The sequence below is a fragment of the Carassius carassius genome, chromosome 4 (genome assembly GCF_963082965.1).
Source record: "Carassius carassius chromosome 4, fCarCar2.1, whole genome shotgun sequence".
NCBI classification, from domain to species: Eukaryota; Metazoa; Chordata; class Actinopteri; order Cypriniformes; family Cyprinidae; genus Carassius; species Carassius carassius.
Window position 1 is genome coordinate 16,753,121 of NC_081758.1, and position 11,458 is coordinate 16,764,578.

The 11,458-nt window shown below is 36.5% G+C and overlaps 1 protein-coding gene across 1 annotated transcript in view; it reads right to left on the bottom strand.

Moving 5' to 3' along the window:
* LOC132138334 (SET-binding protein-like) overlaps positions 1-11,458 on the bottom strand; it is an 80,461-nt gene that overhangs the window by 65,417 nt on the left and 3,586 nt on the right. The gene's annotated exons all lie outside the window — the stretch shown is intronic.

Here is an 11,458-nt window from a genome sequence, read left to right on the forward strand (position 1 = left end):
AATCTTCACTCTGTGCAACTAAATGATGTGTAACGATAGCCAATAGCTAATAAACTCTCAGATTCTACTCGCCAGTGTGTGAGTTTGAGGCGAAGTATAAGTTTAGCACATAAATATTTTCACTTGCCGAACACTCTGACTGAGCGCTTGAGTTTCACTCTCCATCATCCATGCTGTTTTTCAGTTCATTTGAATGGATGTGCAACGCACCTGAATTTGATGTACCATAAGCTCTCAAAAAAACTGACTCTTATTAAACTATTTTTTAATCAAAATCTTTAACAAATCTCAACAGCAGACATCACATTACAATACTGCGATGCCTAAATTCACATTCAAACCACTGATTTTAGTTTTTACATTTTAGACACAATAGTGTAGAATTTTAATATCAGAATTTATCAGTAACATGCCATTGCGTGAAAATTATTTACAGCACACTGACTGAATTTAAATATCATTTTGAAAAACTTGAGCACATCAGACCCGGTGTATAGTGATTAAATACTTCCTCAGTCCCGTAAATCATATTTAAGTGGGCAAAGTGAATTACTGGAAAAAAACAAACAAATGTGTCTTTGTTAAACCACCAATTAATCAAGATTGGGGTTTAAGCCAGTCTTCAACCCGAAATAGTTGTACCGCTGGCTCCAGGCAAACTCCCTGACACCATAATTACATTTGCTGACCAGCTCATTTGCTTAAGTGGTCAGTGGAGTAAGAATGGTCACGGTGTGAAAGTCAACAAATGAGGCCTTTGGCCCGGAGATAAACACTTTACAGACATCAAACTGACCACAACCTGAGCAATCACAGACCTGGAAAAGGTAACACTTTACAATAAGGTTCATTAGTTAACATTAGTTAACGACTTCAGTTAACATGAACTAAGCATGAAGAATACTTCTAGAGCATTTAAACATTTACTCTGAACATACACATGCACTGTGTATTAACATGAACTAACAATAAATGACTGCATTTCCATTAACTAACATTAACAAAGATTAATAAATACTGTAATAAATGTATTGTTTGTTGTTTGATAATACATTAACTAATGAAACCTTATTGTAGTCCAAACATACCATGGCTAACACAATCCATCAACTGGGTCTGAAAATCACTCTAAAAAGCTTTTTGATTGGGTCAGACTGACGACATACGGATGTTATGTCATTCCTATGTCAATGCCTGGAGACACACACATTAGATAAGCCTGACAACAAGTTCACACTAGCCAGGACGGTGGAAAATTTAACACTAATCCTTGAAATAAGCAGTTTCTATTTCAGAGAGGAGTTCAACACAAATTCTCCGCTCCCCGAGCGTCAGACACATGATGTCAGTATTGATGTATATGGACTGAGTGTTTGGAGCATTGAGCTCAGTCTCTCATCTGCTGTTGGCTTGCTGTCAGACAGAGCTCAGTGTCATTTACCCTTTCAACTGGCAGACAGGTGACAGATGAGAGGCTACTGAAAACAACGGCAGCAAGACTGCCTGGATCAATGCTAGACTAAACAGCTCTATCTATCCATCATATCATGATAGTCAACATGGTATGACTCTCATTCCAGCCCATGCTGACTCAAACACAGCAATTCACTAATCCTCAATGAAACCCAGTTGTTTATATATTACTTGTCTATACCTCTGAATAGTGTCCCAATGCATCTTGGGTGTTCTAGCTATCTGGCAAGCAAACTAAAAATGTGACGTAACGCCACAGTGACCACATACACACTGCAGCTACAAATGGTTGTCGCTCCTTATCTAAGGGCTTAATCCTGTTCTCCACAAACACGGTTCAGTATGAAAGCCTGCGACTGCCTCAAAGTGAAAAATATAAAAGGGTAATTTTTAATTCACATCCACAAGTAAATATGGTTGTTCAAGAGCCGTCAATGATCAGTGAGTTGCAGTTGCAGTGAGGGATGCACCGATTGGGAAATTCTGGGCCGATACCGATGTTTAACATAACATCTTGGCCGATGCCGATGTTTTTTCTTTTTGTTATTTATTTCTTCTTTTGTGCCACGGCTCTTTCGGCTCTTGATCACACTATCCTAGAATGAGCACAAATTCAATCAGACCAATTTATGAAACAAAAACAACCTTTAATGTCACTTTCTGGTTGACATTAGTTATAACCTTATTAATGACAAGTTCTTTACTTTTCTGAAAAATAACATTCAAAAACATTTGACTGCTAACTAATCAATGAAAAGATTGTTTCAGTACATTGCCCAACAAAATTATTTAAGCGGTTTTAGCCTGATAAACAAAAACTTACTCAATGAGAGTATGTTCATGGCCCAATAAAACATTTTTTTCCTGATAAATAAAAAAAAATACATCAAGTGTAAATGTAAATACACGCAGCGCCCTCTCTCGTCTCGGACTCGGTATCTCCCCCCGCCCAAATAAAAAGAGGGAAAAAAAGTTTCTCCTAAGCACAGCATTCATGACACACATAATCATCAGACATCGGCGAATGTCATTTTTATTTCCCGATGGACGATGGCAGTTAACGAGGCAGATATCGGCCGTTACCGATGTTCAGCCGATGCATCGGTGCATCCCTAAATCAATACATTCTATCCATACATCTATAAAAACATTATTCCCTTTACACAATACTAAGCCCCAAGACCCAGTTTATGTAACAGAAAGATCAGATCAGAGCATCGGGGGGTGATTATCTGAACAAATTCAACAAAATCAGTTCAATTGGGTTAGTGATGATATAATGTAAAAATTCAATCAAATGCCTGGTGTTTTAATAAGTCACTGAAAATTTCACAATGAAACCCTAATCAGGGCTTAACAGAAAGGATAATCAGCTGACCTGGGGCCGTTAAAAGAACTGCCAATTTCCATCATTGCCAGGCCAGTGCTGTGATGTCACTAAATTTCATGCATACATGTTTATGCTTTAAAAATGTAAACACTTGGTTTTGTGCAATATATCAAATATTTCTGCTGTGGATTTAACAATTTAAACTAGTGTCCAAGTTATCTAACTAGACTCGCAATAATCTTGGTAATCAATAAAATCCAGCAAAATAATTAATTAATTAATATTGATATAGCCTACTTCATTATAAATGTACATTATTATACATGCAAAAATACATAACATTTTGCTTGTTCTGCCATCGTCTTCACTAGCTCATTTTTATTTAAAATATCTTTTAAATATTAATTTGAATTATTAAATATTTGGTCACTGAAGATGTTGGCCTGACTATGCCAAGGAAAATCTGAACTCCTAAAAAAAAAAAATACCCTGTTGATCCCGGTTAATGACAGTATATATTGTTAAAAAGTGAGATGTATTTCAACAGGCTTTTTTCAAAGCCTGTGCTCTAAGAACTTTTTTGAACTGACACAATCTGTAGTCAGGTGTCAGGTCTGTCTGCTGTGGAGAGAGGATTCCTCTCTGTCCCAGTCCCTTTTAAGGCCATGAACAGAGAGCAGGCTTGAGGTAGACTCACAAATAGCCTTGCCAAACAACCATGTGCTCACACTTTGTTGAGATCCTGTGGTAAACACAAAAGAAACTCTAAGAATAAGATAAGATACCAAAAGGGATACATTTACAATTTAAACTCCTTTGAAATAATAAACATACTTCAATCATAGATTGTATACAATAATTGTTCCATAAGTTCTCTAGAGTATTTTCTGCAGCCACAAAAATGGTCTTCAAACTTACTCTGTATTCAGCAAGTATTTGTGCCTATTAAATGCAAGATCTTATTGTGAACAATTCCTTCATACGTTTTCTTTTTCTCACCTTGTAATTTTTTCATCAAAATGTCATAAAATGTCAAAATGCTGAACTTCTCTAATCATTTAGTCCGCTTAAAAAGATAGTTCATCAAAAAAAGAACATTTGGACATGATTTGCTCACCCTAAAGTTGTTCCAAACCTGTATGAATTCCTTTAAATATTTTGAAGAATGCTGGTAACCAAACAGTTCACAGTAGCCAGTGACTTCCATTGTAATTTTTCTCATGGAAGTCAATGGCTACCGTCAACTGTTTGGTTAGCAGCACTCTTCAAAATGCCTTCTTTTGTGTTCAACAGAAGAAAGAAATTAGTACAGGTTTGGAACAACTTGAGAGTGAGTAGCTAAATGATGACAGATTTTTCACTTTTGGGTGAGCTATCCCTTTAAATCCCACCCCTACACAATCGATATCTTTCTTTTTATTTTTTGATAATCCGTTACACTCAGATGTATGTCACAGTAAGGAAGAAAATATCTAACACTATTTCCTTTTCATTGCAACTTTAATTACCAAATAAAAAGCATACTAAAAACATTGCGATATTTAAAGTGTTGCTATATATATACACATATACATATTATATATATATACACATATACATATTATATATATACACATATATATATATACACATATATATATATATACATATATATATATATATATATATAGTAAATACTAGATATACCTCCCAGTCCCAGCCTAATTGTATTGGCAAGAAACACCAGTTATATTTCTCATGGTGCTACAGGGGGCTGTGAGGGACTGTAGTGCAGTCAGTTCCATGTAATTTCTATTACCTGGAATTTTTTGGCAAGACATTAGATTCAATGTTTTGTCAGCTTGAACGATCACGAACACCCATGTACTCAGCAGCACACCATATTGAATAGGCTGTACTTCTCCCTCACAGGCTGATTTTCGTCTGTGTTCAATCAAATAAGGCGTCTACTCCGGCTAACATCAATAGGCGCCTCCAAAGTGGCACGGCTGACACATGCCCTGCAGTTCTACAAATGAAAGGAAACTTCCCAATCCTGGCCACATTTGTTCAAGACAGACATCAATTGTCATGACACGGCTGAATTACACACTCTATGTGCCGTAGCTTTGGGCGGCTATGCAAAGTATATTATACAACAGTGGTGGGATGTAAATAAACACTCACTGGTCGTGTGAGGTTGCCAGTATTGAAACAGAATTTAACCAAATGTGTCTGCTGACTAAAAATCGTTCTTTTCCAGCTCCTTGACCCGATGCAGTCACACAGTGAAACAGGCTGACCATGATGTTAATTTCAAGGCCAGTTAGGAAACCTACTTTCTTGAATGACTGAGCTGTCACAACACTAATTAGAAAAGGTTCTAAAGTGACAAGAGGGGCATGGCAGAAATGATCTTTACAACCTCAAAAAGAAACAACAGATACAAGTAGGCTTGCAAAATAAACAATTTTATAAAAAAAAAGTTAATTTAACATGTATACTTCAAAATATACTGTATACTTGCACTCTTTGTTGTTAGTCACTACACAGTACTATTTTTATTGGCAGGAGACTGTGGGCAAAACACGACTCAAGTGACCACCGCCTTAAACTAGGGCTGTAGCTATCGAATATTTTAGTAATCGAGTATTCTACCAAAAATTCCATTGATTAATCGAGTAATCGGATAAAATGTGTTTTTGCTTAATTAAAGTGCAATATTAATTATGCAAGATAAAATAAGACTCCTGGGTCTTGTGACAGTCACGGAGGGACCGCACGTTCAACATGGACGTTACTACGCACACATACGCACAAACACACACCAAGACTGTTTGGTGATACAAGAGTTAATTGTAATTACTGATCAGAGAGTGAATGAAATACCTGTAAACTATGTGTATTGTTCCCGTGTAGCGTTTGTCCCGTGATTTTTAGAGTCCTGGTAAGAAATAATGGCAGGAATTATTGTTTCCGCTTAGGGTGGGAATCTACCATGTATTAATTGAGCGTGGGGGTTTCAGGGGCAACGTGGCCGAGTTGTTGCTGTTATTTCCTGTTTAATGTGAAGAAACCTCAAAGTAGATTAATTAAGTAGAACATCATGCCAATATGTTGCTTTCAGACTCAGTATATTTAAGGGAACATGTGTAAAGTGTTTTCTGTGAGTTTGTCCCTCCACATGTGGTAATGGTGCTGGCCACCAGTATAAATGTGAATGTCTTTGTAATGGAAAGTAGTCTGTGTTTGTTTCTGCAGTGGAGAGTGTGGCCTGAGGGTTGCAGGTATTTTATTCACCCTCTGATCAATAATTACAATAAACTTTTGTATCACCAAACAGTCTCGGTGTGTGTTTGTGCGTATTAACGTCCATGTTGAATGTGCGGTCCCTCCGTGACCGTCACAGGCCTCTTAAAATGAACAACTAAGTTTCCTTTTTTAGATTTTTTTTTTTTAAATGCATAGAATGCAATACATACGTCAAAAATAAACATTTAATTATTACCCATTGTTTCTCTGTCTGTACTTGTACTGTGAACAATGACAATAAAGTTGACAGATGAATTAAGTGCATTTAAGTGCCATTCAGTTGGGGTTTAAAATAAAGCATTTTCTGAGATGCACATTAAACACATAAAACATTAATTTAATTTATCTTTTAATTATTGAAAATTAACTTAACTTTTTGGTAAACAAAGGGGATTTACTATTAAAAATAAAACATGGAAGAAATGTTGTGTGATTAAACCTTTAAAAAAAAATAATAATGTTTGATTTTTTTTTTTTTTTAGTGGTAGGCTATGTACATTCTGCTGAACAATAGTCTTTAGCCGGACTTTTATTTTGACAGGTTGATGTACCTTTACAGTTCTGTGTATGTGATGTGACGCTAGTTTTACTCAAATCAAACGGTCAAATGCTCATGAAGTGACTGTCAGAACAGTTCTGGAGATGTTGTTCATGTGTTCACGTCCTTATTTAGTGAGACAGCAGACGCTGAAATCACCGCGAGCGTCACGCGCGCTTCAGTGTGTGTAAATAAAGGAAGTCGCGCTTCTGCTCCATTCATTAACACAGACACGCAGAACATGCAGGATTCATATTTAAATAGTCTGTTCCGGCTTAATATTTACAGATATTAGTCCATATCGTGATTTGATGTAAGTGCAATGACCTATTTTTGATTAATTCATTCAAAATTTGGCAAATTCCGTGCCATTCCGCGTTTAACTGTAAATTCCGTTTTTATGACTGGATTCCGCAATTCCCTCCGCGTTTTCTGCATCGCGGAAATCATAGGGCCCTAGTTGTGGTTTGCCAGCTCTATCTTGCAATGGACACACGCCACAATGTTCTCTTTGCGTTTGCCCGCGCCCTTAAATCAAAACACTGCTGACTCCTTGCAGTATGCGACTTCGGACGCAGCGCTTGTGTCTCCTTCCGCTTTGTGGGTGACGTAAACGCATTGTGTCACATTAAAAAAATCATTGAGAAAGAACCTGACGTGAGATTTAAATTAAATTAAAAGAGGCTTCGAGGCAGAGGAATTTGCCTCGATCAATTTTTGTAATCAAGTTACTCGAGGAATCGTTTCAGCCCTACCTTAAACACAACAAAACAGTCCTACATTAGCAACTGCTGACGTTCACCATTTTCACCAGTTTGCACCTTTCTAATGTAAGTCTATGAGGATCTGTGTGTTGTAGTTTTAGATGCAATTTTATGGAAATTACCCCCAAAAATACAATTTGAATATAATTTAAAGCACCCAATGTCACTTAATTTACATATTTATTGGGGTCATAGTAGAGGTGATATTAAAGTGCCCCATTATGCCATTTTCAGTATTGCCTTTCATGCAGTGTGTAATGTAGCTGTATGTGAATGTTAACGATCTACAAATTTGCGAAGCCAAAAGTGCACAATAAATAAGGTTATTGTCTCCCAAAAGGAAGAATAAACTCTGAACAGCCTGAACGAGTCGTCAGTACTCGTTCTGTGATGGCTACACGTCACAGGGTAATACATTTGCATAATGCTATGTTCAGTGTCATGCCCTCAAACACTGTAGCTTGTTTGTTTTCATTTCTGAAAGATTAGGCTGCAAAGAATCAGTTATCAAAATACATTTTCCACTGTACCACAGCAGTACAACCCCAATCTTTTTTGTGTTCCCATCATTTTAATGACAACTGCTTTTCTAATTATCTTATTTTCTATCGAGCGTTCAATATGGAACTATGGCAATGGGTGTAATATTTCAGACACGCGCTGTGCACAGTTGACCAATCACAACAGACTGGGCCTTCAAATTGTTTGAGAATCGTTGGAAAATGAGGTGATATTAAATGCATATTTTGAGAAAACAAAAGCATTTTTTGACCTTGCATGCATATAAACCATACAGTCTATGATATAAACCTGTTGTAGGAGACTCCCAAAACAATATAAGGAACCTTGAAAATGGCATAATAAGGGGCACTTTAAATAAAGGTCTCATAGTACCATAGTGAAATTGTTAACTTAATATGTAAATGTTAGGAACAATACTGTTAACTTTTCTTTTATCAATTGACTTTGAGAAGTGTCTGTCTCGATTCTGATGTCTGCAGTTTTTAATCATGTTACTCTATAATTTCACAATTTTTTATTTATTTAAAGGGATTGTTCACCCAAAAATGGAAAAATTGTCGTTATTTACTCACCCTCATGTTGTTCCAAACCTGAATTACTTTTATTTTCTCATCCTTTTTGTCCTTCCATGGAAATAAATGAAATCGGTTCATCAACTAAAGCAATCATTACATTCCAGAAAATCATATGGATTGTTTTAACAATGTCTTTATGAACTTTTTTATGTATCAAAGTTTTGGTGGAATAGACTTTTAATGGAGAGATAGAACTCAGATTTCATAAAAAAAAAAAAAAAACATAAATTTGTGTTTCGAAAGATGAACTAAAGCCATACAAGTTTGGAATGACAGGGTGAGAAAATGATGACAATTCATCTCATTTTAGGTGAAATGATGACAGATAAAAATGCTTGGCAATGTTGCACTTCGTTCCATTCCACAAGAATGATATCCAGTTACTTCATGAGCATATTTTACTGAAAAAAAAAGCATATTTTAAAAGAAAAAAAAAAAAATCACATGGTTCACAGAAATCACCTGCTTATTCCTGTGGGATGCTGTGTAAGCATTGCCTGCATGTGAACAGTAATGAAGGTCAATTTGGAGGTATTCAATGCTATTGGTTGCTAGAGATTTTTCATACCCTACTACAGATGACAGATGCTGTTTAAGTGCTATCTTTTGCCCTTTTGTGATTTTAACTGCTTAGCAACAGCAAACTGAGGGTCAGTGTTTACCACAGTGTGGTTCAAATACAAACAATCTTTTCTATTACTATACTAAGAGATAAGGGTTACAGTTTTTTATCAAATTTAAGGGTCAAGCCTAAATCAAAGTCTGACTGATACTAACAATACTGGCAAGATATCTATCAACACAATCCCTGGTGCCGGCCATCCCGAGTAACTGAAACAACATCTCATACTGTCCTTCTGCAGCAAAGTTTCCAAATGTGCAGCCAATCCCACTTGAATTCACAGAAAACCAGCCGCCCTTGTTTTGTTTTCCTCGATGACAAAAGCAAATGGATTTCAGCCAAAATGTAAATTTATAAACTGAGGAGAGATCGGAATTTCGACCGCAGAACAAACAAAATGGCTGTAGTCAAAAGGAAGAAAAAATTAAACGAACCTCCTCCCCTTGTAGCTTGCTGCCAAAAGGTGTTCTTGTTCTGATATTTGGTTTGGAACGGTTGCCAAAAATTAGATATGTCCTTGGATATCTCCCTCTTTCCTTTGTCTCCTGTCAGGACTTGGCTGTCCTCCAGTGCAACTAGCCACAGCCAGGAACAGAGAGGAGCTCCATTCACACACATAAACATCACTTTGGATTTATCCTTTGCTCAAATACTGCGGCCCTTTTGTGTAACCGTATACTCAATATACGGATACAATAGGATTTCAATAGAAATCTTTTTGTGGGCAAGCGCTCCATAAGTAGATGTGTTTGTGTTTTGATAAAGGTGTTCAGTCTTCATCTGACCTGGGTTCTTCCATTGGCTTTCTATGAAACAATGAAGACATACTAACAGTTCCTCTTCCATGCTGAAACAGCTATACAGTGATACAGTCATAGTCAGCACCACAGCACTCAAATCAAGATTTTATATTCTCCTAAAACTTCCTAACTCTATAAAGCCTCCTGACTGTACATCATCGATTCAGTGCAACTATTTAATAAGGCCTCAGTGAGAATAAAGGTTTAACCAATGCTTCAAACCAAACTCTGATGCAACCAAAGCATTGATTTCTCTCAAATTAGGCCAAATGCCAGATTTGTCTTTATATTACTCTTCAGAACTTCCATATATGTGCTAACCGAAGCATAAATATTGAGATCATGTCTTTATTAAGCAGCAACACATGACAAATTATTATTATTATAAAAATTATTCTGAACATTCATTAACCTTAGGTATTCCAATATTTAATAACAAGTTGTTCAAATTGAAAGTTATTATTTAATGAGCTAACATGAATTATTTTTGTTACAAGAAAAAAAAACTAACTAGTTTTTTAAAACTAAATTTCAATACCTTGATAATATCGTTTACCGTGATAAAAGCATTAGCAATTAATTGCAGCAGAAAAATTTTATACCGGCATATCCCTAATTGAGACACTAAGCAAAATATTTATTTTGTAAATGATGATACAAAATAATTTTTGGGTGAACAGTCCTTTTAAGGTAAGATATTAAAAGCATATAATTTGTCTTGCATCCTCAAATGGCATCAGTCTCCTAGAGGTTGTGTCATAATTAAAGTTGGTATTAAATGGAAGTTGGGTAGATATAAACAGTAGTCCATTACTGATTACAATTTACATGAGAAAACTTTTGATTGTAGAAAAATTTGATTGTAGTTAGTAACCTAATCCATTATTATAATCAGACCAGTGCTTTAAGTGGGCCGGTACGCGGCGGTACGCGGCGGTACGCGGCGGTACGCGCCGGTACTCAGTACCGCCACTTCCAAATATAGCTCTTGAGCGTACCGCCACCTCTCCGTGCACCCAGAACGTGCTTTTAGCATACCAGTACGCTCATTTGGACATCTGTTTTAATAGAGGTTTTAATCCTTTGCCAACGCAAGCTAAGGGTAATCTAAGGGTATTTTATCAAAATCCTTTTGCACATTATATTTATGTTTCAGTAGCTCTTTCTAAGGGTATTTTTTCAAAATCCTTTGGCACATTTTATTTATGTCCAGTAGCACTTTCTAGCTCAAGCAAATCCACAAACTAATAAAAGGATTTAGTATTTTTTATAAGGTCGTCTGTTGACTGCTGTATATAAAACCCCTTCAATATAGTTGTTGTTACCTCAGGGGATGGAGGGAGTCATAAAAAAAAATAAAAAAAAATAATATATATATATATATACAGGGTGCGATTTGCCGGGGGGGTGCGTGGGATTTCCCCCTTTCTGGTCCATGTATCCCTGCCCCCGCCCACGGCGCTATCTGATTGGTTACACCTTACGAGTAATAGCCTATCAACACTTGCGAGACGGTTGAAGCCGGTCCGCTGAGCAGTGGAGT